At 36.3% G+C, this 24,873-nt stretch overlaps 1 long non-coding RNA gene across 1 annotated transcript; it reads right to left on the reverse strand.

Annotated features, from left to right (window-relative positions):
- Nucleotides 1-217: 217 nt before the first annotated feature.
- On the reverse strand, nucleotides 218-18,634 carry LOC122324791. Its single transcript, XR_006247228.1, has 4 exons — nucleotides 15,021-18,634; nucleotides 13,884-13,988; nucleotides 13,090-13,265; nucleotides 218-1,292 (listed from the first exon to the last, which is right to left on the reverse strand). It is a non-coding gene; the product is annotated as an uncharacterized LOC122324791 (long non-coding RNA).
- Between the last annotated feature and the right edge of the window lie 6,239 nt (nucleotides 18,635-24,873).

The raw sequence follows: 24,873 nt of genomic DNA on the forward strand, positions 1-24,873 counted from the left end.
CATTAAATATCAAAAAGTTGTTCATGCAGCGTTATTTGCATTTTTCTGAAGCTATGCAATACTCTTCCATAAATTATGATTTAAACTCTTGAGTTGATATTTTGACATTATTCCCGAAAGTGAGCTGTTAAATATTGAAACATGTGAATCATATGTCAGTTTTATTTGTGAAGGAAGCATTTCTATTAAAAAGAAAGAGACAGAAGATTTTGTGAGTAATTATATTTACAAGTTATATTATGTCACACAAAGCTATATAATGGTTCATTTGTTTTGATACATGCTGCATGTGGCTATTTTTATTTTAAGGATGGGGCAGTTTTTAATATGACAACAACTGGCAACATTTTTGACATTAAATTTAAGTGAAAACACAAATGCGCGCACACACATATGCTCAGTTGTAGAATTTGTAATTATATCGATGTAAAACTGATGCCAGAATCTCTAACTCTCCATATTTCCATCTCCGTTTTCCATTCATTCCAAAAAACCTTTAAATGTTTAGGATTGATGGCCTGATAAAGGTGCTGACAACTGATATTTAACTTGGCAAATACACGTTTATTTCTACCTCTGCTGTAGATAAGGCTTAAATTCCTATTTCGTGTGTGTTTCTTTTGGTTATTTAGTATTTTTCAAGATGAAGTTTCCCAAGATGGACCCTCAAACCTGACATCTCCACAAGGACAAAAAGTTCATAAGGGGACTACATTTTTAATTCAAGTTTAAAACTATTATTCTAACATAGAAAAGTGTGTTACGGTTTAATTTGTTAACCAATAGATACACAGTTTGAAATGAAGACAGTATTTGGACTCTTTCAAATGTTAGTGGATCATGTTCATATTAATGTAATTCTCTGGTTACTTTTTAAGAACATCTGCGTAAACATCAGGAGAACTGACTTCATACATCCACTAAAAAATACCGTGGTAATTAAATTTCAATAAAATGGCTCTGAAAAGTGAAGTTGTAAAAAAAAAAATACAACTAGCTGCAGGTGCGATTTGCTTAGATATTAAGTTAATGCAATGGTGCTTAAAATTCTGCTCTAAAAGTGTCCAAATGCGTTTAGGAGTCACTATATTCGTAAGAGTATATGAATGGGAAGCTGTTAACACAAAGCAGGCAGGTATGTGTGTGCGAAATATAAGTGTTAGCGGTTTGAATAGTCCCCTGTTGCTAGTGTTAATTCTCATTGAGTGAGGGCCAGATTAGGGGAGGTGTAGGTCAGTGACTCTCACAGGACCAAACCATCTGATAGGTCACTGGATGATGTAATGCCGACCCTGTTAAAACACAGAGAGAATTAAAAGAGATTTATTCCTATTAAGTCATAAAGAAGGTCATGTTCCCTGTTCCCTCGGTCTAGCAAAATAAAACAAATATAAACCCAATAAAAAAAAAAAGAAATTGGATTTAGCAGCCCAGTGAGTCAAGTTTAGAAATGTATTTTACTCTTTTGGGAGACCAACAGCTGGACGACAGTATGTTTGTGAATACATTTAGTTACGTAAGATAACCTGGCTCAATGGTTTCTTTACCTCTCTTCTGTTTCTACAGATTGTGTCTGTACTATGAATCATAGCTGATCTCTAAGCAAAACAGTCATTTAAACTAGCTTTGTAATTTGAATTTTGGTTGAGAAGTTAGGACATTTATTGTACTATTCAATGTAAGATGTGCCAATGGAATACATTTTTCCCATGTATTTTGCCTTTTTTATTGAAAATTTTATTTTTACTGTTTTGGCTTGCTTTTCAAAAACAATTATAATGATAATAATTTACAAAACAGTTAAAAAAATAATAATTATCGCTCTTCCAACAAAGCACAATTTAACTTAAAATTAATAAGATAGTAACATAATATTTTTTGGCCATTTTTTTAAATCAAACATATATTTTTACTGTATAAAATAAATGCAGTCCTGCTGAGCAGGGAAAAATCTTTTAGATCATATTCTAGATTCCTCATCCCAACCCAGTATCTCAACATAACTATCTGAACCCTTACTTAATATCAATGAGCAAATTAGGAGTTTTTTTGTGGTAAAACTCTTGTGAGTATGTTCTATTCTATACTGTACTGCACTCTACTGAGCTCTGTTCTACTTTACTAGATTCAACTTTGTCGTTATATATTCTACTTTACTACCCGTTGTACGTCAATCATACTTGATTATCCTAACATTTGTATTAGCTATTACTCTGTAACTAATGGAAACTCCAACATTTTTTTAAAGCAGTGCTACCGTAGATGACTTATATAGTATATGTTAACATTTCAGGTTCCTATCTGAACTTCCACCAGAGATCATTTTTAAAGAAAAGAAAAAAAATCAAACCTGACTCTCCTGCATGCACAAGCCTCCTAAAAAAATAGGGCAATATAAAAACATATGGACAATATGTTTTACAATATCTTTTTTCTTTTCTTTTTTTAAAAAAAAGTTTTGCACATCCAAAACAACAACAAAAAAACTTTAATTTTTCCCTTTTTTTGAACTACTTGACTGGCCCTTCATTTATTTTCTTTTCCCAAATAATGCTTTATATTGAGGAAGTGACATAATTGCAAAATGAAGACCAGTAAGGTGAAAAGAGAAAGAGGACATAGACTTCCATGCGCCATCAGACACGTTTACAAACACACGTATACACTTTAATGAGCACATTCAGAAACATGAAGTTCTTGTGTTTCACAAGAGCCGTTCAGGGAAGTTAAAACAACTCCCAGGGCATAAAAGGTGGTCCGGCAGCACCCCAGAGAGTGACAGGCCCACGTGAATCCCAAACAGGTCATCCTTCAAACACAGCCCGTCCCAATAAACGAGGTATAATACACTTGGTCTAAAACTAATAAACTACAGGGTGGAGTCAGCTGAGGTTTAATAAGGGGAAGAATTTCTAATGGCAATAAACTGTGTGTGTGTGTGTGTGTGTGTGTGTGTGTGTGTGTCTGTGTGCGCGCGCTCACTCTTGTAAGCTAGGGTGCTAATTAGTGAGGAATTTCCAAACATTGCCTTGGAGCAGACATGGCAAAGTAAGGTCTAGAGTTACATTTGTGTCTATGTCTTTTGGTTAACCATTAGAACGAGATCCATTTTCTCAATCATTGTGTTTAGGAGAATGTGTGCTAGTGATTCTGTCCACTGAACTCAACTTTTTAATTTAGATTGATAGGTCCACTAAATGTGCAGTGCAAAGAATCATCTCTATCGGGACAGCAATCTGTCAGAAGGTGACTACATAAACATGTTTTTAAGAAATCTCATGTTTTAAACCAGCAGATACAGCTGTGCTAAAATTGTTCGACATATTTTACTTAAACTATAGCCAAGAGGGACAATATTTCCTTAACAGTAAGTGCCAAATGGGTATATGATCCAATGCAGTTGTTGTGAAGCTTTGAGATAGCCTACTAAAACAGCATAGTCAGCATATACATAATCATTCCATCACTCCGTGTCCCCAGGCAAAACACTAATACTATGAATAATTATTCTAACAGACTTTTCACTCTGCATTTAACCTTGGTTTACTGTCTTTTTGAGCATTTAAGAACACACTCAAATCCTTTTTTTAACAACTTTTCCCACTTGAAATGTCGAAAGGAGGTTAGCACCATATACTTTACTCGAGATACAGCTGACTGAAGATGTGTGGATTACTTAAGGATTATTGTGATTAGTTGTGAAGCTAGGTTTCTTCAAATCTGTTTTGATGAGATCTTTTTACAACATGGGAGCGAGTACATTTTCAACAGACTTTCTTTTTTTGCATGTTTGTCACACTTTAATGTTTCAGATCATCGGACTAATTTAAATATTAATCAAATATTACACACACAACATGCAGTTTATAAATGAAGGTTTTTATTATGAAGGAAATAAATAAATCTAAACCCACATGGCGCTCTCTGAAAAAGTGCTTGCCCCCTAAACCTGATTTGGCCACTCTTAGCAGCAACAACTGCCATCTAGAGTTTGCCATAACTTGCAATGAGCCTATTAAAGTGCTGTAGAGATTCACTCATCTTTGCAGAATTGTTGTAATTCAGCCACATTGGAGGGTTTTCGAGCATGAACCACCTTTTTAAGGTCATGCCACAGCATCTGAATAGGATTCAGATCATCATTGTCCCACTGCAGAACCCAAGTTCCCTTCAGCTTGAGGTCACGAACAGATGGCCGGACATTTTTTGGTAGACAGAAGAATTCATGGTTCCATATATCACAGAAAGTCCTGGTTCCAGGTCCTGAAGCAGCAAAACAGCTGCAGATCATCACACTACCACCACCACCATATTTTACTGTTGGTATGATGTTCTCTTTCTGAAATGCTGTGTTCACAAAAATTTAACTTTTGTCTCATCAGTCCACAGAGTATTTTCCCAAAAGTCTTGGGGATCACCAAGTTTTCTGGCAAAACTGAGATGAGCCTTTGTTTTTTCTTCTTAGAACTCAGGCCATTTTTGCTCAGTCTCTTTCTTATGGTGGACTCGTGAACACTGACCTTTACTGAGGCAAGTGAGGCCTGCAGTTCTTTGGGTGTTGTTGTGGGGTCTTTTTTAACCTCTAGGATGAGTCAGAAGATTTAAGGCACACAAATGTGCTGTATTAAGTCAGCTAATAAAAAGAAACCCTCTTTACAGTAATAAATATTCAGTATTTATGATGTTCAAATCAAATGAGGATATCTGCAGTTTTCCTGCTAACATTTATTACTCTGTTTTGCATATCTCCTCTCCATAAGAAGGGCTTTACATCAGTCATAAATCCCCCAGCATCTTCTATCCAGGTCAGCAGTGATCGTAGCTGTGCCAATATCTCATCAGTCATACTTCTTGTTCTTTCTCTCCAATGTTCAATTTCCTGTTGAAAGCAGCTGGTTTTTGTAAGATGTGAAGAATTCAGCAGAGATTAATGTTTAGGGAATGACTTCACCACAACAAAAGTTGTTCTCTCTTTTTCTTATAAACGTTTGACCCATTGAAATGATAAAACATTGTTTACACTCCTAGAAAAATTATTAGTGTCAGAAAAAGGCAGAAAAAAATGTATCATGCTTCACTGGCTTTCATTGTGTAGACAAAAACACTTGGACGTTCTGCAAATGAAAGAAAGTCTGGTTTTGGAATGACATGCAGGTAGGAATTTAGGGGTTAACTATACCCTTTATTTCCCTGATTGAACATTGTCAAAATGCAAACTTCCCCAATTTTATTACTCAGTGTTGAGTTTGGACTAACTTTCTGTACAGTTATGATTATAGTGTTTCGCACTACTTTGGTTTTATTGACCCAGTGAACCTTAACCTCTGTGCAGGCCTGTGTCCACTGAATGTCCATTCCTAGCATAGATGGTTTTAATAAGACTGGATACAGATTAACTCACAGTGGCGACAAGCTCAAACATCTCTTAAAAGGCACTTAAAGGCTTAGCAACTGACAGGAAAATAGATATTTAATGAAATAAAAACTAATCTGAGGCTTTAGGGAGACTCCAGGCCACATTTTCTCTGGCTTTTTAAGACATGTTTATGAGTTAATATTTTGAGGGCCTCTTTCCCAAAGAATTCAGGGTTTGCTGATCTCTGATTGATTTATACCGGAGTTCCTCAAATCTTACCCTAGAGGTCCATTGCACTGCGGAGTTTAGCTCCAACACTGATAAAACTCACCTAACTGTGATTTTTCTAATGATCCTGAAGACACTGATTAGCATGCTCATGTGTGTTTGATTAGGATCAAAGCTAAACTCTGTAGGAAATTGGATCTCGAGTTGGATCTCACTGATTCATACGATTTATATTCCTCAATGTTTAACTGACAGATCACTACTCGCTTAATAGATGCCTGCCTTTACATCACATAACCACAAAAAAACAAATTCAGTGACTGTGTCATGATCGGCAAACACACACACACACGGGTTCACTTAATTTTGTGAATCTCACATTTGTTGCATGAAGACAACCTCTGACCTTGTGTGAAATGTTATGCTTCTCAACTCTAAACGACAGCTGTTGAATTCGAGTGTGTGTGGTTGTATATGTGCGTTACAAGTTGGGGATCCAATAATTAATGATGGATAGATCACTGCACAGTGGCATGGGATCATGTTTGGCAGTAGACTGTTGGACAGTGACATCATGTTATGGCAATGGCTTATCTCATAAATGTTTTGAAAGTTTTGCCCGTGCTGCTAGGTAACTGTCACTGTAAACGGTGGATGCATGCGGTTAAAGTTATTTGTACTTTAAGTATCCCTTAAACTGAATTTTGTTGGTGTACAATCTTAAACTAAAGGTTTTAAAAGTATGTCTCTGCAGTGATATCATAAAGGAACTGTTTTGGGTTCCTGTTAGTGAAGAGTTTGTTAGAAAAAAAACATGTATCAACAGTATGAGGAACATTTTAAAAGTCTTTCTACTATGAAAGCCGTACAATGGAAAGGTTGCATGAATGTTAGTAATTCTTTATTAAACAATCAATGCCAATGATGAACCATTATTCACGGAACCAAAGATGTCAATAAAGAATAGAAAAGATGAATAAGGGTTCCTCTAAGAAACTTTACGTGAACATTGTTCTTAGTGTGAAGAACATTCTTACAGTCTGAGGAGCCTTTTTCACTGTTAAACAAACTTTTGTCCATTTGAAAGGTTCCAGGTTAAAGTGCCTCTATTACGGATTTTTGAAAATGAGTTTTTTTTAAGTAAATAAGTGAATAAAAACATTCCACAAAGTTTAAGTGCATCATGTATAAATTTAATTGTCTCTCAAAAGAAAGAGTCGACTCTAATTCTTTGAAACATTGAGTAAATTTTAACATGAATCCCAAGTTTCATGTTGGCCTCAATATGACATAATTGGTCTTTTCGGCTTGGTCTGAATGAAAATGCAAATTCATTCTTTGCTACTAGGTGTTGGTTTCCACAGTAACTCAACACAAGTTGTACACAAAACAAGTTAGCTAAAAATAAATGCATATTATAAGACAATGAAAGTGTGCTGAAACCTGTTGTTAGGGATCCCAAAACCAAAATATGAACCTTTCATTAACCCACAATAGGGGCACTTTAAAAGTTCTTCATGGAACCATATATGGCAATAAATACCCCACAACATGGTCAGATTCATAAAAACAGTTTTAACTGTTTACTACTCGCTGTTTTGTGTGTAACCTTGGATAGGTGAAATGCAGAGGACAGATTCTGAGTTGGAATGAAGGACACCGTACTTGGCCATGCATCACATTTTTTCCTTTTCCTTTTTAGGTCAGACTAAAATGGGAGGTCTTAAGTCTACTCCAGCCAGCCAGATCTAGCACCCCTGCCACTGGACAGTGATTAGCTGACAGATATTCATCCAAATTACTCACTCAAGTACTCACCTTTACTCATCAATTTATTCACCCTCACGTCTTTTAAAATCTGCTTTCAAATTTTCTTCTACAGAATGCAAAATGACATATTTCAAAGAACATTGGGAACCATCGTACTTCATAGAGTGCTGCAGACATGATATATTTTTGTTGGCCAACACCTAGAAACAAGTTAACCTTTTAGCACTTCCGGGTTCCATCATTCAATGGAATAATTTTTTTAAATGTTTTCTTTGGCTAAAAGCCTGAAATAAGGTCTGAGGTGAATACGTTTTATTCTTCAACATAAAATACATCAGTAATGCCCTTGTGATTCTTTTTAAAGCTTTGGCTTGTCTTGAAAAAAGTAGTTGCTAAATAGCGGCTAAATGGGGCTACAGCTGTTGGGTAGAATAAACGTCATCACAGGAAAGCACATCTAGTTTTTACAGGGACATTGTGCTTATGGTTGTGCTCAAACTTTGAGAAAATGCTTTTCAGTGAAGACCGAAAGAGTTAGTAGACTTAGTAGTAGGGATGTTGAATTCATTTTACGGTGGTGTACCTTAGCCTACATTTATAGCTTTTTACTTCTGATGATGGTAATTAGGCTTCAAAATATATAAAAGGTGTGTTCCTTTGTAAAGATTATCATTAACCTTTTTTTTTTCCAAAGAAAGATTACTAGGGGTTAAAAATGATTTTTAGAAAGTTGGCAGCATCATGGCAGTACTTGAAAAGTTTTGAATGGTCCCCATTGGCACGTACTGTAACAAATATTGCTAGAGTCAACAGATTTTACTAATAGAACTACCAATATCTGTGGAAACGTAATATTATGATTCTGCCATCTTTAAAGTCATTTTTAATCCCATGCAATTTCACTCTGAATCTCTGAATAGTGTTATACTCGGTAAACGTTTATCCAGTACTCAGTAAACTTTCATCACTAAACATGTTTATCTTTCTTCAGAAAAAAAATAATAGCAAAAGCATAAATGTAAGCTGGGAAAGTTTTTGAAATTTGATTGATTTGACAAGGAATGACCCTATTGTGTTTTTGTCATGAGATCTTTGCTAGTATTCTACCGTTATTTTCTTGGTAAAAAATGTCATCAATGTCTCAGCACAGAAGTTTTCTGATGCTCTTATCATTTTATTAGCCTTTCATCACACATAGGTGTAAGTTCTTTTAGCTGAATCCAGCATCAGATATTTGGTCAGCTTCATCCATCTGACCACCATGTCATCCAGAAAGCCAGCCAACAGGAAAACACTCTCCATGGGTTATGAAAGCACAGAGACGCTCTCAGCATCTCCTTCTTTTTCTTTACATTCCTTCTGCCAAACTCTCTCTCTCTCTCTCTTTCTCTTTCTCTGCAGGAGCAGTTATTATTTCCCAGTTGCAGTTCCCAACTCTTTTTATGATGAGAGTTATACCATGTGGATTTGCTATGGCATCTTTACACTCTAAATATATGGTTGCATTAAGTTCTCTGTTTGGAGAATTTGTAACCCACAGGTGTACAGATTACATCGGTGAGTTTTATTCAGACTGTTCAGGTCTGGATAGATTCGTTGATACATTGTGTAAGAGAACGCTTAGTAACTATCCTGGCTGTTTTTGCGTAGATGTTCTATAGTGAATTTATTTCCCTGCGTTTGAATTTCTACATGTGCCGTGTGTCTTGTTCTTGGCCGTGGGCTTAGCGGTGTTGTGCTCTGGGGTTTAAAGCACGACTTGGCAGCTCTGTGCTTCCCCTAGAGGGCCTTTCTGTTTGACTGCCCCTCTAAATCATACAAAGTACGGCCCCACATACCCTCTGTTTGTTATTGCATGGGAATTGACGGCCGTTAGTGTGGACGTGGATCGCTCCCTGTACGTGTGCATGTCGATGTGTGTGTGAGACTGATATCAGCATCAAAAACGAGACACGTTAGAGGCACATTCCAAGGGTGGTGTTTAAAGTAAGGCCTGATGCTGTTAACTCCATCAGGGATGGTGCTTCCACAATAATTCTGTCATCAACCACTCTCCCTCATGTTTTTCCGAACCTGTTTGACTTTTTTTTTTAATTCTATATAATACAAAAGAAGATATTTGAAGTAAAATCCAAGGTTGTTCCTCAAAATAACTTCTATTCTGTTCAATAGAACATAGAATTTAAAATATGAGGTTGAATATGATCACTGATGATATTTTTTTCTTTGTAACACATAGTTAGCATAAAAGGGGTGCTTTAACATCAAAAAATACTTTAATACACATACTGTATATGTAAGTACAGTACATGTTTAGAATAATTAAGATTTGTTTTAATGTTTTGAGATGTTTTTAAAAAAGAGTGTCACAATCCAAATATGCATTTATTTGATTAAAAATATCACATATTAAGCTAAAAAACAAAACAAAAAAAAAAACTTTATTTTGATGGTCCCCAATATTTTGCTAAAATTGCACCTATATATCTCCTAACTCTCTATAATGTTAGTAGAGTATTAGCATTGAGTAGAGCATTGTTAACATTTAGAAGATTGTTAACATTTTAATTTGTGGGAACAACTAGATAATCAGGCCAAAATGTGCTATTTTTCATGTAAAATTTTATATTGCTTAATAAATTAAGATTAGATTTCTAACAACAAAAACATGGGTATTGAACAACATATTCACAAACGTGCCTTCACCGATATGCAAGAAATTAATTAATGGCAAGTGTTATTCAAACACGTGTTACATTTTCTCCAAAACAAGTATTGCATAACCATTAAAAAAGCCTAGTAGGTGTAATAATCAGATGACTAATGGTTGGACATCAATCATAAGAGCTCATTGCTTTTATTGAGCATGTGCCCTCAGCATGCACTGACCCTACACCGGACCTCATACGTTCTCCAATTCATGCTAATAACCAATACAAACATCGGCCTGAGGATAAGGAGGGACGCCAGGGTCAGATAACGGTTCTGTACTGTTTACATACACGGTATATAACCTGTAAATACGAGGGGAGGGTTCATCCTTACTGCCCCGCTAACCCAAACCATGTGTGCGAGGACAGACCCCCCCTCAAGCACGTCAATCAACAGGCCAGGGGAGCTGAGATCGTAACGGGACTGGCAGAGAATCCTTCAGCCGTCCACGCACAGAAACACAGCGGTCTGAGCGTGCACACAAACACGTACACGCATTCAAACATTTATCTAGAAACAGACACTCTTCAAGCACGGCGAGCAGGCAAATACAGACACACAAAGAGGGGTTCTTAGGGGGTCTAACAGATGTTTAGCACTGGGTTCTGGGGGTTTGTGTGGAGAGTTTTTGGGTTTGGAGCTGAAGAAATGCACACTGCAGCAGTCAAACAAACCTTTTGGCATGCTTTTGATGATACTAGGACTGCTTATACCTCGTATTAACGTTCATTTCTTAAACGCAAGTGTGAACACGGTGCAAAACAAACTGGATTCAAACTGTATTTAGAGCTAGGTGTTTTAAGGTGTTTAAGGCCAAGGTGTTTAAGCCATGCCATGCATGTGTAGCTTGGAATTTAAATAAAAGTGATAATAATAACAAAAAATCTGAAACATTAATCACCCTCACGCCGACTAAGATATAGATACGTTTGTCTTATGTTCTTGATTGGAACAGATTTAGAGAAATTTTGCATTACATTAATTGCTTACCAATAGATCCTCTGGAGTGATGAAAGCATCATCACAAACCACATAACTCCAGTGAAATATAGTTTATTAAAGTGAAAGTATATTTTTAATTAAAGAAAAACAAACGGTTATTGGTGAAAAACTTGCCTTATCTGAACCAGGAGAGAAATATGCTCCATTCTGATCAAACACTATCCACAAACTTAAACAGTCAAAACAATTCTAAACTAAGCATGTTTGTAACTAAATATGAATTTGATGTGAGAGGACAACAAGGGATGAGCTTTACGCTGCAGGAAAAATATGATCAACTATATTTCTAGACATTGCAAATCTAAACATTTAAAATACACATAAACCATTTGAATGATGACTGCGTCTTAATCGCAACCAAATAAATAAACTGAGCTGAAATATGAGCCAAAAGTGTCTATAGTTGAAGAAATGATCATTTGAACAAGAGTAATTCTTCATAGTTAACTACTTCTGATGGGAGCATGTGCTTTTATTGCTAATATGACTTTAGAGATGTGTCAGGCCGCATGGTAATGGTTATGTTACACTGTCATTCTTGCATAAATGTGTTGATATGCAGAGCATAAGTGGGACAGATGTTGCTTTCATTACAACATCCTCTCAAAGCCTCTGAGATCTGATTGGATCCGTGCTGTGTGAGTCATTTGAATCAGACAGGGTTTGGCTGGTCCTGTAAAGAAGCTTTGTGTTTGGCTTAGCGGGGCACACAGGAAAGAAGAATGCTTCTGCTGAAGAACCCTATACACTCTTACATGTAAATCAAGAGGATGAATGGATGTGCGTCAATATATTTATAACGCGGGGAGATAAACCTATCTTTACTCCTACGCATCGCATGAGGCCACAAACAGTAACAGATGCTGACCACCTGTGATGCTTTATTGAAATAAAGATCTGAGAATTCATTCATACTGAAATGCCATGACGCTACACTTTGCAGTAAGGTTCAGTTTGTTTGATTTCATAAATTATTAAAGGGATGATTGTTTTTCCAAAAATTTTAATTCACCCAAATGTCAGTCTTCAGTGGAACATAAAAGATAGATAGTCATTATTTAATATTATTTCTGTCTGTTCCTCACATACAGATATTGTAAAATATTCAGTAATTATGGCAAAAGCTGACAGCCAGGTTATTAATTAATTAATTAATAGCACAATAAAAATTAGCTAAATAACAATGCGGCACAAAACACCTTAATAATTACAAAAAAAATAAAGAAATTACTGGGTTTTTTTTTTACTGTAAATTACATGGTAATTCATAGATTACATTTGCAACAATACATTAGCAATAGCTTACAGTAAAATAACATTAAATGATGTTTACAGTGCTTCACCATATACGGCAAGTCATTTATTTTTATGCGGGAATTATAACCCCTTTCGCAGCACACCATTTGTTTGGCAAAAGTATGCTGCTTTTTCATCATTCTTTGAGCTAAACAACATCTGCCACCATTCACTGTAAAGAATCTGATAAATATGTTTTGCGTTTCACGGAAGAAAAAGTTACAGGTTTGGCCTCATTTTGAGTGAAAAGCCTTTTTAATTCATCTGAACGTTAATGAGGAAAACTGAGAGAATAATTATTTATCCATGCACTGTAGCATGCCTGCGGTATGGTAGTGTAAAGTATTATGTTGTGACCTGCCTTCTAAGTTTACACAGACCTCAAAGTTTTAGTTTCTGCCTTGTGCCTCATTCCATAACAGCGTGAGTTAAAGTCCTGATTCGGTAGTAAAGAGGAGCCTGTCCCAATGGCACGATAACAGAGGTGGGAGGTACAGTTAAAAAGGATGAAATACTGCACTGGTCCAAATCTTTCTGTAAGCTGCAATACGAGCGGCGTTGTATCAAACGCTTTGAGACTCAAATGGCTATCCAGAAGCGGATGTCTGTCTCTTTTCTCAATAAGTAGCTTACCTAGTGGGTTGTGCATTTAAGTGGAAGTAAACACAATTTAGTCATCGTTACAAAGAAAAAAAAAATACTTCAAAGAGTTTGATCTCTAATACCTGTCTTTGAATTGGCAGACTGGATCCAGGTTTCCAGCGCTGGAGATCTGTGGTGAACCACCCACCGCTGGCAGCGGTCTGACCCGGCGGAGGCAGCGGATGGGGTGGGTGTTGAGTGCAAGGCCCCTGTGGAGAGGACGGGAGTCCAGGTAAGCCACCCACACCTGCAGGATGTCCTGTCACACGGTATCAAACCAACAGGTTGACGTCAGTTGACCAGTCCTATGTTTTTCAGTTTATAAACTCCACGTTGTATTATTAGCATCTGAGTTTTGTTTATTTAGAGGAAGGAATTTCAAGGTCGGATTTTGATAAGATTGAGCCAGGCCCTGCGCTCCTGATTTATATAACTACGGGCGGCACTGCCAGATTGTGAACGCACAATACATAAAATACTAATTATTTTGCCACCTGCTGAAAATAGGCTGTGCATTTTTGGATATTTAGCACCACGGGGTCCAGATGAGAAAGGATTCTGATTTAAGCACGACTGTGACCAAACAGAGATTTCCCAGTTAACTTTGCAATTAAGTTCTTTCGAGAGAAATTCGTTTTTTTTTTTTTTTTTTTTAGTAAACTATGAACTAAACACGAAGAGTGACATTTAAACAGTCTGTTATTTATTCTTCTTTACCCAAAATGATCAAAGAAAAGTTTGTTTTTGGTAAGGAACGGAGATGGATTTGTTTTCATGTGCGTTAACTGCAGAAAGAATCCTGATTTACGGAGGAAGAGAGCGAGAGATAAAAGCAAAAGAGAAAAAGAATGAGTAAAGCTACGCTAAAGATTCTTACCAGATGCTGTTTTGAGTGCTTTCTTTTGGAGTGGCGATGTTTGTTTCTCTTGATCCTGGTCCAAACTCTCAAAGCCAAGCAACTCTTCCAGGACCAGGTAGATGTCTGTTCACGAAATTAGCAAGAGAACGTGTAGTTTACAAGCATCTCCTGTCCAGCGTTTACATAAATATTTGAATAATTATTGCATTATTCTGGTAATGGAATAGTGTGGATTTGAACTATGAAATGAAAGCTGTTACACATAAAAACATTTTTTATGTAATTTCTTTGTTTTGTTTCTTCTTCCGAATAGATTTGGAGACATTCAGCATTACAACACTTGCTCACCAGACCATCCCTTCTGGTCAAATACAAGTCTATAGTCCATAATAGCGCTTCTTCCAGTGAAAAGTCCATCATTCGTCCTCTTACATTAACATCCACTTAATGTAATGGAGGACTTGTATATCAGCTGAAAGCAACAGTTAAAAAGCATATAATGATGGATTTGTTACCTATAAACGTGTAGCTTAATAATTGATTATGCTTTATTTTGATGTTTTTTGTTTTTGTTTTCAGCTGTTTGCCTGATGGCACCCATTTACAGTAATCTTATTACAATCTTGCATGGCCTGAGGATGAGTGCATTTTCAGCAGAATTTCATTTTTGGCTTTAAAATCAGAAATTCTGTCATTTTTATCACACTTAAAATCCTTGTAATAACATCATTAGGTCTTGTCATGTGTCATGAGATATTTAAACATTTAGTTTAAAAAACATATATTTTTTATTTTTCTGTTTTGATTATAAAATTGTATTTACTTTGATTAATTTATACTTTTTTTCTTACATTAGGTAATGTAGATATCGTGATTCATTCCATTAGAAATTCTTAAAAACACACAAATCATTCATAAAATCATCACCTTTGTGTTATAATGTTGGGGATCATATGAGATATTTAACATTCCTTTTTTATAGCCATAGGAAAAAATCCTGTCTTTCTCCTTGAGCTGATGGTGGCATTCTTATATGGTGTTACATGACTGCTGATGCCTCTGAAGGACTCTCTTGTGTTGACACTTGTGCACCAGCATAGCGGATCATAAACCGGTCTTAGGTGTGTTTGTCTCTGTGTGTGAGGCAGTACTCACTCTGTCACATCATGTGCCAAAGGCAGCAGAGTCCAGATTCTCCTGCAGGGCACAGTGAGGGCATAGCGGTCAGCACCTCCACAGCTCTGCTCTCTGCTTCACAGCTCTCAGATCCTTACATCCCCCAGAAAGGCTTAAACGGCCATTAAACATCACACACTCAGGTGCCTCTTCAAAGACCCATAACCCCACTGCTTTCAGTCTCAGAATAGATGCGGTTTTCTCTTATTTATTCCTTTTTGTTCCCATCCTATTAGAGCTAATGGGCAACTATTTCAAGGATAGTTACATGCTTTTTATTTAATGTCTTTCAAGACAATGTTACAATGATACACACACACACACACACACACACACACACACATACATATATATATATATTTAGGGGTAGGTGTTATGTATTTAGTACAATTTGTTTTAGTGTGTGTGTGCTTTAAGGCAAGGTGTTATGTTTTTGTTTGTTTTGCATTTAGCTTTTTTTATTTTGTTATTGTTTCTGTGTTGATTTAGACAAATTAATTCATAAGCTAAAAATGCAAATAGTCATGTCAGTTTTAATTGTGTATTGTCATGACTGTGTGTGCATGTGTGTGTCTGTTTTTTGTTTATTTTGTTACCCATTGTTGCTGTGCTTTGTTTTTTGAATTAGGACAGTTGTATTTATTTAGACAAATTCATTTATTAATTCAATTGATAAATTAAAATGGAAAATAATAATGCAAATAATTCCAAATAATAATTCATCTTAAGCCATGTGTCAGTTTTAGTTATAATGCTTTTGTGTGTGTGTGTGTGTGTGTGTGTGTATGTGTATGTGTGTGTATGTGTGTGTTTTGCATTAAAAAAAATTTTCTTTGTTTTGTTAGCTTTTTGTATTTAGACAATTTGATTTATTTAGACTCGTTCATTCATTGATTTCCATTAATTTATAAACTAAATTTGCAAATAATCATATTAAGTCATGTGTCAGTTTTAGGCTTTATAAAGACAGAAAGAAAACACATCAGGCTAAAGATTTCAGCCTGTAGAAAAATAGGATTTCCCCAGAAAAAGAAAATTGTATCATGTCCTCAGACAAATATATATATGTATACTTAAAGTGTTTTCCTGCGTTAAAACATCCCACAAAAGTCAACTTAACTTCTAAAGGAAGAGGTTTCCAAGGAAGAGTGTGTGTGTGTGTGTTTGTGATGCCATACTGACTGTGGCACTTTCCAGAAGTGCTGTCAGTGAACATTCCCAGCATCACTAACACACACTTAGCACACACAGCATCACTAACACACACCCTTGCACACTTGGGGTCATCTTTAAATAGTGTGTGATAGGCTCCGATGCCCCTTTCTTTGGGAGCTGGGCGGGGGCTCTTGACGCCTGGAAAATACATTTCCTGCTGTTCCCTGCTTTCTCCCTGTCCGGATCTGCCCGAGCAACAGTCGGATCATGCCAGGGAGCGGATGGGCCAGAAATAGGCAGGAAATCTCACGGAGCAAGGGGGTCGGATGGAGTGCCGATATTGGAAGCAGGAATCAGGAAAACTGGAATTTGTTTTACAGTTTTCCCAACCTGTTGTACTTCCTCTTCACCCCTGCAGTCTCTGCGGTTGAGGTATATTTATTTAAGCGGTGTAAAGGCTTCCAAAAACATACACACTACTGGTAAAAGTGGAGTATAATTATATTTTACGTTGTGTGCCGGCCAAGGCTGTATTTACTTGATTAAAATCTAAAAAGAAAATAAAAAATATTGAGAAATATTACTTAGTTAAAATAAGTTTTCTGTTTTAATATACAATATATGTAGCAGTCATTACCCAAGCTTTCAGTTTCACACAAGCCTTCTTTTGATATTTAATAGCATTTAATAAAACATTTAGTAATTTTTATAAATATATACTTGCACGTTGGTGTTAAGTGCACTTTTGAGAAACGCAAGTGTAAAAGCAACATATGTTCGTAACTTCACAAACATAGATATGAGATCCATCTGGAAATAGCTTCATTACGGTGCTTATTCTTAAAGGAAAGGGCTTTTTTAAAGGTTTTTTTATGTGCAGAATCACGTTTTCACAAGAATCGACACAATTCAAATTGTAGCATTGTAGAATAAATTACAACAATAATAATTATTTGCAAGGTTTGATGTGATATGAGCTAATCGTTCGTTTGATTTAATAAAACGATCATTTGTAGCGTGATTTATTGTAAAGCTTTTTCCCTCAGTTGGTCGGATCAGTGTGACAGGCCTGTTACTTACGGACTACAGCTTTACTAGAAAAGAGATTTTTGATAAAATGAGTGTTATTATGGTAAAATTTGAGAGATTACATATTCTCACTTTACACTACATGAGATTGATTTGCCTCCATGCCTTCTTACCACTACCCACAAAACTTGGACAGCATCATCTTTTGCAAAAGACCTGAAAACCACGAGAGGCCTTATCCAGCAAGCCATCAATTCACGGGACTTTGACTTTTACAGAACAAGACATTACGAGAGATTCAGAAATCAAAGCTTCATTTCTTTTTCCACTACCTCTTTCATCAAAGACCCCATCTCTCTCTCGAACACGGAGGCCGGGAGCAGGTCTGGCCCGACACAATCCCAGGCTCAGCTCCGGATGTCAGCGTTTTCCAACTTCTAAGAGTCGCCGCAAGTTGCATTGTTCTGCCTTTTACTTTCTGGAAACTTCTCACTCACCTGGAAATCTCCAACATCCTCGGCGCTGAGCTGAAATCCACCTGGCATCAGCTCATTGCCAGATTAGAGTGACTTTAAAGCTGTTATTTATAAAGGAATCAAGAACTTCGGCGAGTTCATTATGCATTACAGCCTGTGCAAACATTACATCATGTTGTATACGAGGAGGCCGGGCCGCGAGCGAGTCCCGCGGGAGCCGTTAGAGGGTATTTAGTGGAAAGGTTGTGTTACACGAGGACTCCGTCGTCCGTGATTTGCACATGCCCAGATAACAACTGGAATATGAGATGTTATGAAACTGGATCCTTCACGGTGTAAAAATAAAGCGGAGGAGGAAGATGTCCACCCACTCCGAGCATCCCAATTTTCACCCGCACGGGTTCCTGTTTGGTTGACTAATTTTAAAGATGTTTCGGTAAGTGTGGAATGGCACGAGCAATGAAAGGAAACCGTGCTGTTGAGTAAACTCTCAAACAAAAAGCCAATTTTAGAGCGTTCCTCCTCAACAAATATACAATGGCAGGAAAACAAAGAACGTCACACGAGGGGATAGACAGGGTCAGCTCAAGGCAAGCACCCACCCTCAGTCTGCACGTCCCTGAATCTCCTGTCTGCAAGGGCACCGAGTACATTCAAGAGATGACGCTGTAGTCTCCGAACACAGCTGACTGAGTGCGTTTATGAATGAAAGTGATTGTTTTTAATGTCTATTTTAAGACACGGCTGTCTCGCAGCTTCTCCTGTGCCATGTAGGAACAGTTCAAAGTGATCACGGGCTATGAAACACAATAAAGGTGATTCTGAATCATTTATTCGAAGTCGTTTTTAATGTATGACAACTTCATACGAATTCAAATTACTTGTGAAGTGAGCAATTTTCTAAATTGCCTGTATTGTTTCTGAAAAATAACACACACATATAGAATAACGTGAATATGAGTAAATAATAATATCATTTTCATTTTGGGCTGAATTTTTGCTTTAATTGTGCTTCTCACTGTATTAGTAATTATTGTAAAAATGTTATATTTTAACATAATATACATACTGTAGTTTTCAGGCATTTAAATTACATGTAAATTGCAATGAAATGATAATGTATTACCTTTTTAATTCGAATTAAATGTGATTGGATGAAGTTTTTTTTATTGACTGCCTCTCTAAGCTGTAATTTCATAATTCCTTCTATTTTAAACATTTGCTATGTGTAATTTCACATTTATAATGTACATGTAAAAGATATTAACTTTAATTATAACTGCAAACGGGAAATAATTATATACCAGAATCTAATAGATATAAATCTTAATATATAAATGGAAATCAAGAATAAGTAAATATGTATGAATAGATGCGTTTGTGTATATAAATGTATATTGTAAATAAGCAGCTCTGAATATAAAAATATAAAACACATAAAATATGCTATATATACACAATGTATATAAATAAATCATTTGAATTATTTAAATTACAAGTGCACATTAAGCACACTTCCCTTTTCACAAGGATTCGCTTTAGACGTTATGCAATTCTGTGTGAAACACAGTCTTGCTGTTAGTGTGTAATAAAAGTGATTTGTGTGTGCGTGACCTCAGTGTTTGACTGCAGGATGTACCGGTTTTTGTCATGACTACACTTGACCTTGGGTCTAGAGGGGTCGAAGATCTCTATCTTTTGTTTTCTTTGGCAAATACAGCAGTGCTTACTATAAAAATACATAATTGCATTATTTTTTGTTTTCCACAACAAAACCCACACACAACGTCAAGATGTGCTGTTATAGACTATGATTTCATCTGAGGGAAAGTTCAGTTTGTAGTTGTGACTTCCTCGCTTCATCTATCACTTGCATGTCAAACGTACGTCACTCACGTAAGCCTTTGTTTAATGCTTTCTGCTTCCAAACACAGCTGTGGTTTGTAACGGTGTTAATGTAAGTCTTTACCGTTTCTTTTGATCGGTTTAATGTGTAGATTAAGGTACAGTATAAATAATAAAAATAGGCCGTAAACATTTGAACGGCATAAAACAACATAATTAATTCTACACACACATTTTATACACAAATATATATACTAATATGAGACACAAGTTGCTCTTTTTTTATGTTCTGAGGCAAAACGCGATCTAACCTAGTAATGTTGCTGTTAAAATTAAAGTTTACATTTGTACATAGAGACATACCTTATATTCTATACTTTAAAGGGCAGGTGTGCAAACAGATTTGACATTATAGTAGATATTTGATGAACAAATTAGTGACTTTTACAGCCTTGGCACACCAAATCATGATGTTAGGTCAGTTTCCGAAGGAGTTTCCTTCCCTGAAGTTCCATGAAGACACTTTCTTATTAAGCAAAACTTTAAATTTATACATATTTCTTTTAAAACGACATCAGTCGCTACCTTGTATTACATCAGTGCTGACTTGGACCATGCCCTCTTTGTGTATCTCTGTTTAACAACTTCCTAAAGGCACAAGAGTTGAGTGGAAATCAGACCCAGCAGCTTTATGGGCCCTGCATGGCATCTTTACGAGTGCATATTTACGCGTATGTGTACGTTTTACTGTAATTCTACAGAATGAAAGCATCGCTTTACTAAAAAACAAAAAGAAATGTGTGCAAGAAGTGTTTTTGTCCATACAGTGAAAGTCACAACATATTTTCTTCCACTGCATTGACAAAAACCATTCTAAATATCCTCCTTTATATTCCACCGAAGAAAGTCATTTGAAACTACATGAAGGTGAGAATATAAATGACAGTAAACTGTGCCTTAAAGATAAAAAAAATTCTCTATTATTTATTGCTTGGGATATTATATAAAACGTAGATACATTTACATTACATTTACATTTAGTCATTTAGCAGACGCTTTTATCCAAAGCGACGTACGCATGAATAACATTCATAACATAGATTCATAACATAATCCAGTTAGTGTTACAATATGTTTTCTTTAAAATATCTTCTTTTATTTAAATGTCATATCGATTTTAAACAACATGAAGGGGAGAAAATAATGACAGAATTTACATTTTTGACTGGAAGTCATTACAGGCATAAAATGCTCTTTTTTTTAAATATTATATAGATTTGAAACGCAGTCGAGTTAGTCTTCACGTAAAATGAAATCATACAGTTGCTCATCTTGTGTGGCCCATTCATGTGCTTAATCTTATCTAAACCGTGGCCTAAATATGCCGTATCCTTTTTTTAAACCCAAGCAGATATGTTCCATATTTCAAAATTATCTGTATTTTTCTCACTCCTCTTGTGTCTGAACTCAAGAAAGTCCCGAGTTGAGCAGCCAATGACGTCTGTTTGGTGTTTTGAGCTGGTTCTTCCACAACCAGGAAGGACAGTCAAAACAGCAGCCCGGACCAACACAAACAGATCAATCCCAGTGACGCAGTGTGACCTGGCTGCCATTATAAGAAAAACCTGACCTTTTAATACAAATTCTGACGTTAAGTATTGATTAACTACTATTTTTATTGCCCTTAACTGTATTTAAGCATGAAATACAGGGTTATTAGTTTTCAACCATATTTAATAAGCAACCCGAATACAACGTGGGACCTCTTAAAAGAGACCTTGGCTTCCTCTGTGCTCTTAAAGACTGAAGCCAATATCCTCGCGTAGTCTCAAGTGGATCTCGAGATTGCAAATGTTTAAAGCAACTTGTGCAACGTATGTCTACGCTCTCAACTGAACGTAGAGTTAGATGTTAGGTGCACAAGAAGTCCTTTATAAAACGGGAAATTGCCGAAACGAAAGTTGGTCAATGATATGATGCTCGTCTCAAAGTATAACAAAACAAAATTTTCCGAAAACAAAATAAACTATTAAACTATTCCAAACTTTTGACTGTTGCAAGAATGCTTGATTGCGGTGAACAGTTGAGGGATGCCGACCGTGTGTAACAATCATAATAATCAGCTGAAATCATCACACGTCATTTTACAGTAGCATGACTAATGTGAGTTGTAGACGTGCGTAAGTGTTTTATAAACCAGGAAATTACTGAAAAGAAGTCGTTCAGTGACATGATGCTGGTTTTTCCTCTTGAATCTTATGTTATTTAAAATGTTTAAAAAGTTAACTTTATTTAAAGGGGAAAAAAGACAGTAGGAGTTGTATTTTTAATTTACCAGAGTAATAAAAAATTATATTTCAAACTTTCAACTAGTGTATATTTATTGCAGAATAAAATTCATTTAGCCTATAAATGTTAATTGCATTTGATAATTATAACATTTTCTCTATTTAATGTATCGCATGCAGGAAGCCATGGATGAGGAACTCGTGTGGAATTACCTCAATTACAGGAATGAGTAAACAATGCTCACAGCCTCGTCAAACTTTGAGCTGATAACTTGCAAAATTGGAATTTTCTGACGTCTCTGGCTTATTATCTCATTATTGCGGTAATACCGGCATGTTATGAACACATCGTGACCCTGAAAATCTTCCTGGCTGTTAATTGTATTTTTTTAATTACTACATACCTTTCTTTCTTTTTTCTTTCTTTCTATATTCTTTCTTTTTTTCCCCCAGGTCGAAGGAAATCAATACTTTTTATTGGGTCCATCAGACTATTATTACATAATTCTATATATCAGGGCCAAAAAAAAAATACGTGAGCCGAACGGAACCAAGTGCAGACTTTAATTAATAAGCATATTCAAAACACAGACAGGGTCGAACCATGCCATGTGCAGAACACAAGAGTATTCCCAGGCCAGGTGGGAGTTGTTGATCGGCAAACAATAGCCAGAGGCCTTGACATGAGGGGTTCATACGACCTGTACACATTCATACCTTTTTTGCGAAATCATACGTATTTTATGAGTTGCTTCGTGATTCGTGTGACCTAATTACCTACACCTTACCCCACCCCTAAACCCATCACTGCGGTTTTAGACAAATCAGTGAGGTCGTACCAATTAACCACTTTGTAAAATATGTACGAACTGGTCGTGAGCCTGTGTTGAAAATCCTGACAGACCAGTGATCAGGACTAGACTGACAAATAGGAAAGGTAAAGTAGCCATTACTAAGCGGGGTCGGCAAATAAGTTTGGCATCGGGATTTGGCCAAAAAATAGATCATTTAAGAAATGAATTGATGAAAAATGAAATTGTGACATACTGTTACAGTGTCTTTTGTAACTGGTAGTAAAATGTTACCGTGTTAAATCCTAAGAGCCGTAGTTGTGTGGCAGTGTCCAGGTTTTAACTGAATAAAGCAGAGTAGTGACACATAAACTGGCAAATATCTTCATTTACCAATGTGCAGCACAGGCCGCCTTGCTAAAACACACATACGTGGGAGATAAAAATAACTAAAATAAAGAAAAAGAGCCCATTAATGGCACCCCGGCAAACATTGGGCCGACGGCATGGTCTTGTCCCAGGCCAAAAATAGTCGCGGTAAGACAACATATGCAAAAATATGAAAAAATAATAACAAAGTTTCCTAAAAATGCATTCAGATACGTTTGTACATGTCTGCAGTTCTCAGTGGTTGCACGTAAATTTCTTATTTTGACTGTTAGCTGCATATAGTTCAATATATATCCTGTTGTGATTCACTAATCCGGACAGCCCCGTTTTAATGTCCCTAAAGCATGCTGTGAGTCAAATGATCGCGGTATGACTGATTTTGTCTGCTGTGATTGGTTCATGTGATAAATCCCACCTCTTGTGCTGGATGAACAATATAACAGCGTTAAGTGCAAGTTTAGTTTTAAAAAAAAGTAAACAACTCACACACTTTGACCACATTGTGTCAAGATAAGGCTTAAATGTCACTAAAACATGATCGGTTTGTTTTTAGTGAGTAGTCAGCTTGGTGAAATTTAAGACTGGCTTTAAGAATATTGATTATTGTTCATGTAAAAAAAAATAATTTTCTGATAGGACAGTGTTCATTTAACCAGGAATATGTGACTGAATTTACATTTGATTTAAAAAAACTGTGAGGAATTTGACTCCTCGTATTTTTTTTTTTAACACACCACTGATATATTTACATACATAAATTATGGTCCAGCTGGTCCCTGATCATGAGCGATACTGTTATATCTCTGCTTAATATCATGACTGATGATGGCGTCTGTTTATCTGGTAAAAGCTATTTATGTGTCAATACAATCTGTTTGTAGGGTCAGAAAAATGCTAAAACTGTATCTAAGTGTATGAAAGAGCGCCAGAATAAACAGGGATGTTGGTTTGCTTATGTTAGTTGTGTTGCTATTTTAAGTTATATTAAGTAATTGTGATTTTAAAGGTTTGGACATTGCAGTACGTGTGATAATTTTAGCTGATTATAACACCCAGTAAACATCCCTCAGCAGTCCACCTCAATCAAATATCAGTTACACACGGCGTCCTTGAGTTGGCATTTAGTCGCTAGATACCGTTGATTGCCGAGCCAACGGTTTCAGGTCTCATATCATGCATCACAGCAGCCTGAGTGGACTTCATGTGACATTTCATGCCCCGGATTGAGAAACGTGCGTGCGTTGAAATGTTTTGCGCCGTCAGTAAATCAAGTAACTTATTTCTGTGGCTTTTCTCTCAAAGTGTTCGCTCGCATATTTGTGGAGAGGTTTTTTTGTTTTTTTGTTTTACTCCAAATTCATCCAGACTTTGCATGACCTTTATCACGGTCTGCAAGCATTCAAACCACTGCTCGTAAAACTTTAATTGGATGTACTTTAGTTGTAGTACCCTGTTGTTTTCCTTTAGGATTTGTTAGCATTTCAGAGAATTATGCCTACAGGGATTCGATTTTCTGCAAGTTGAACGTCAACATTGTGGTGAAATGAAGATGAGAAGTAAACTTCAGTTATCCAATGTTCGCTTTGTCATGTTTGGGTATGTAGTACTTCAAACCAAACAATACAGCAATACCACAGTTTATGCAATGAAGGCATTGTCCTGCGTTTTAGTAAACATTAAGAGCTGTTTCACAAACCTGCGATTGTAAATCTGCGTATTTGTATACAATGTGATGTACAGCAGAGGTTCAAGAAATGGCCTGCGGGTCTGTTTTTGATATAGGGTGTCATACAGCAAATAAAAAGAGACACGATAGTTCATTTTCGCAAAAATTCTCTTGGAAATGACTGGATTTCAA

The sequence above is a fragment of the Puntigrus tetrazona genome, chromosome 20 (genome assembly GCF_018831695.1).
Source record: "Puntigrus tetrazona isolate hp1 chromosome 20, ASM1883169v1, whole genome shotgun sequence".
NCBI lineage: Eukaryota > Metazoa > Chordata > Actinopteri > Cypriniformes > Cyprinidae > Puntigrus > Puntigrus tetrazona.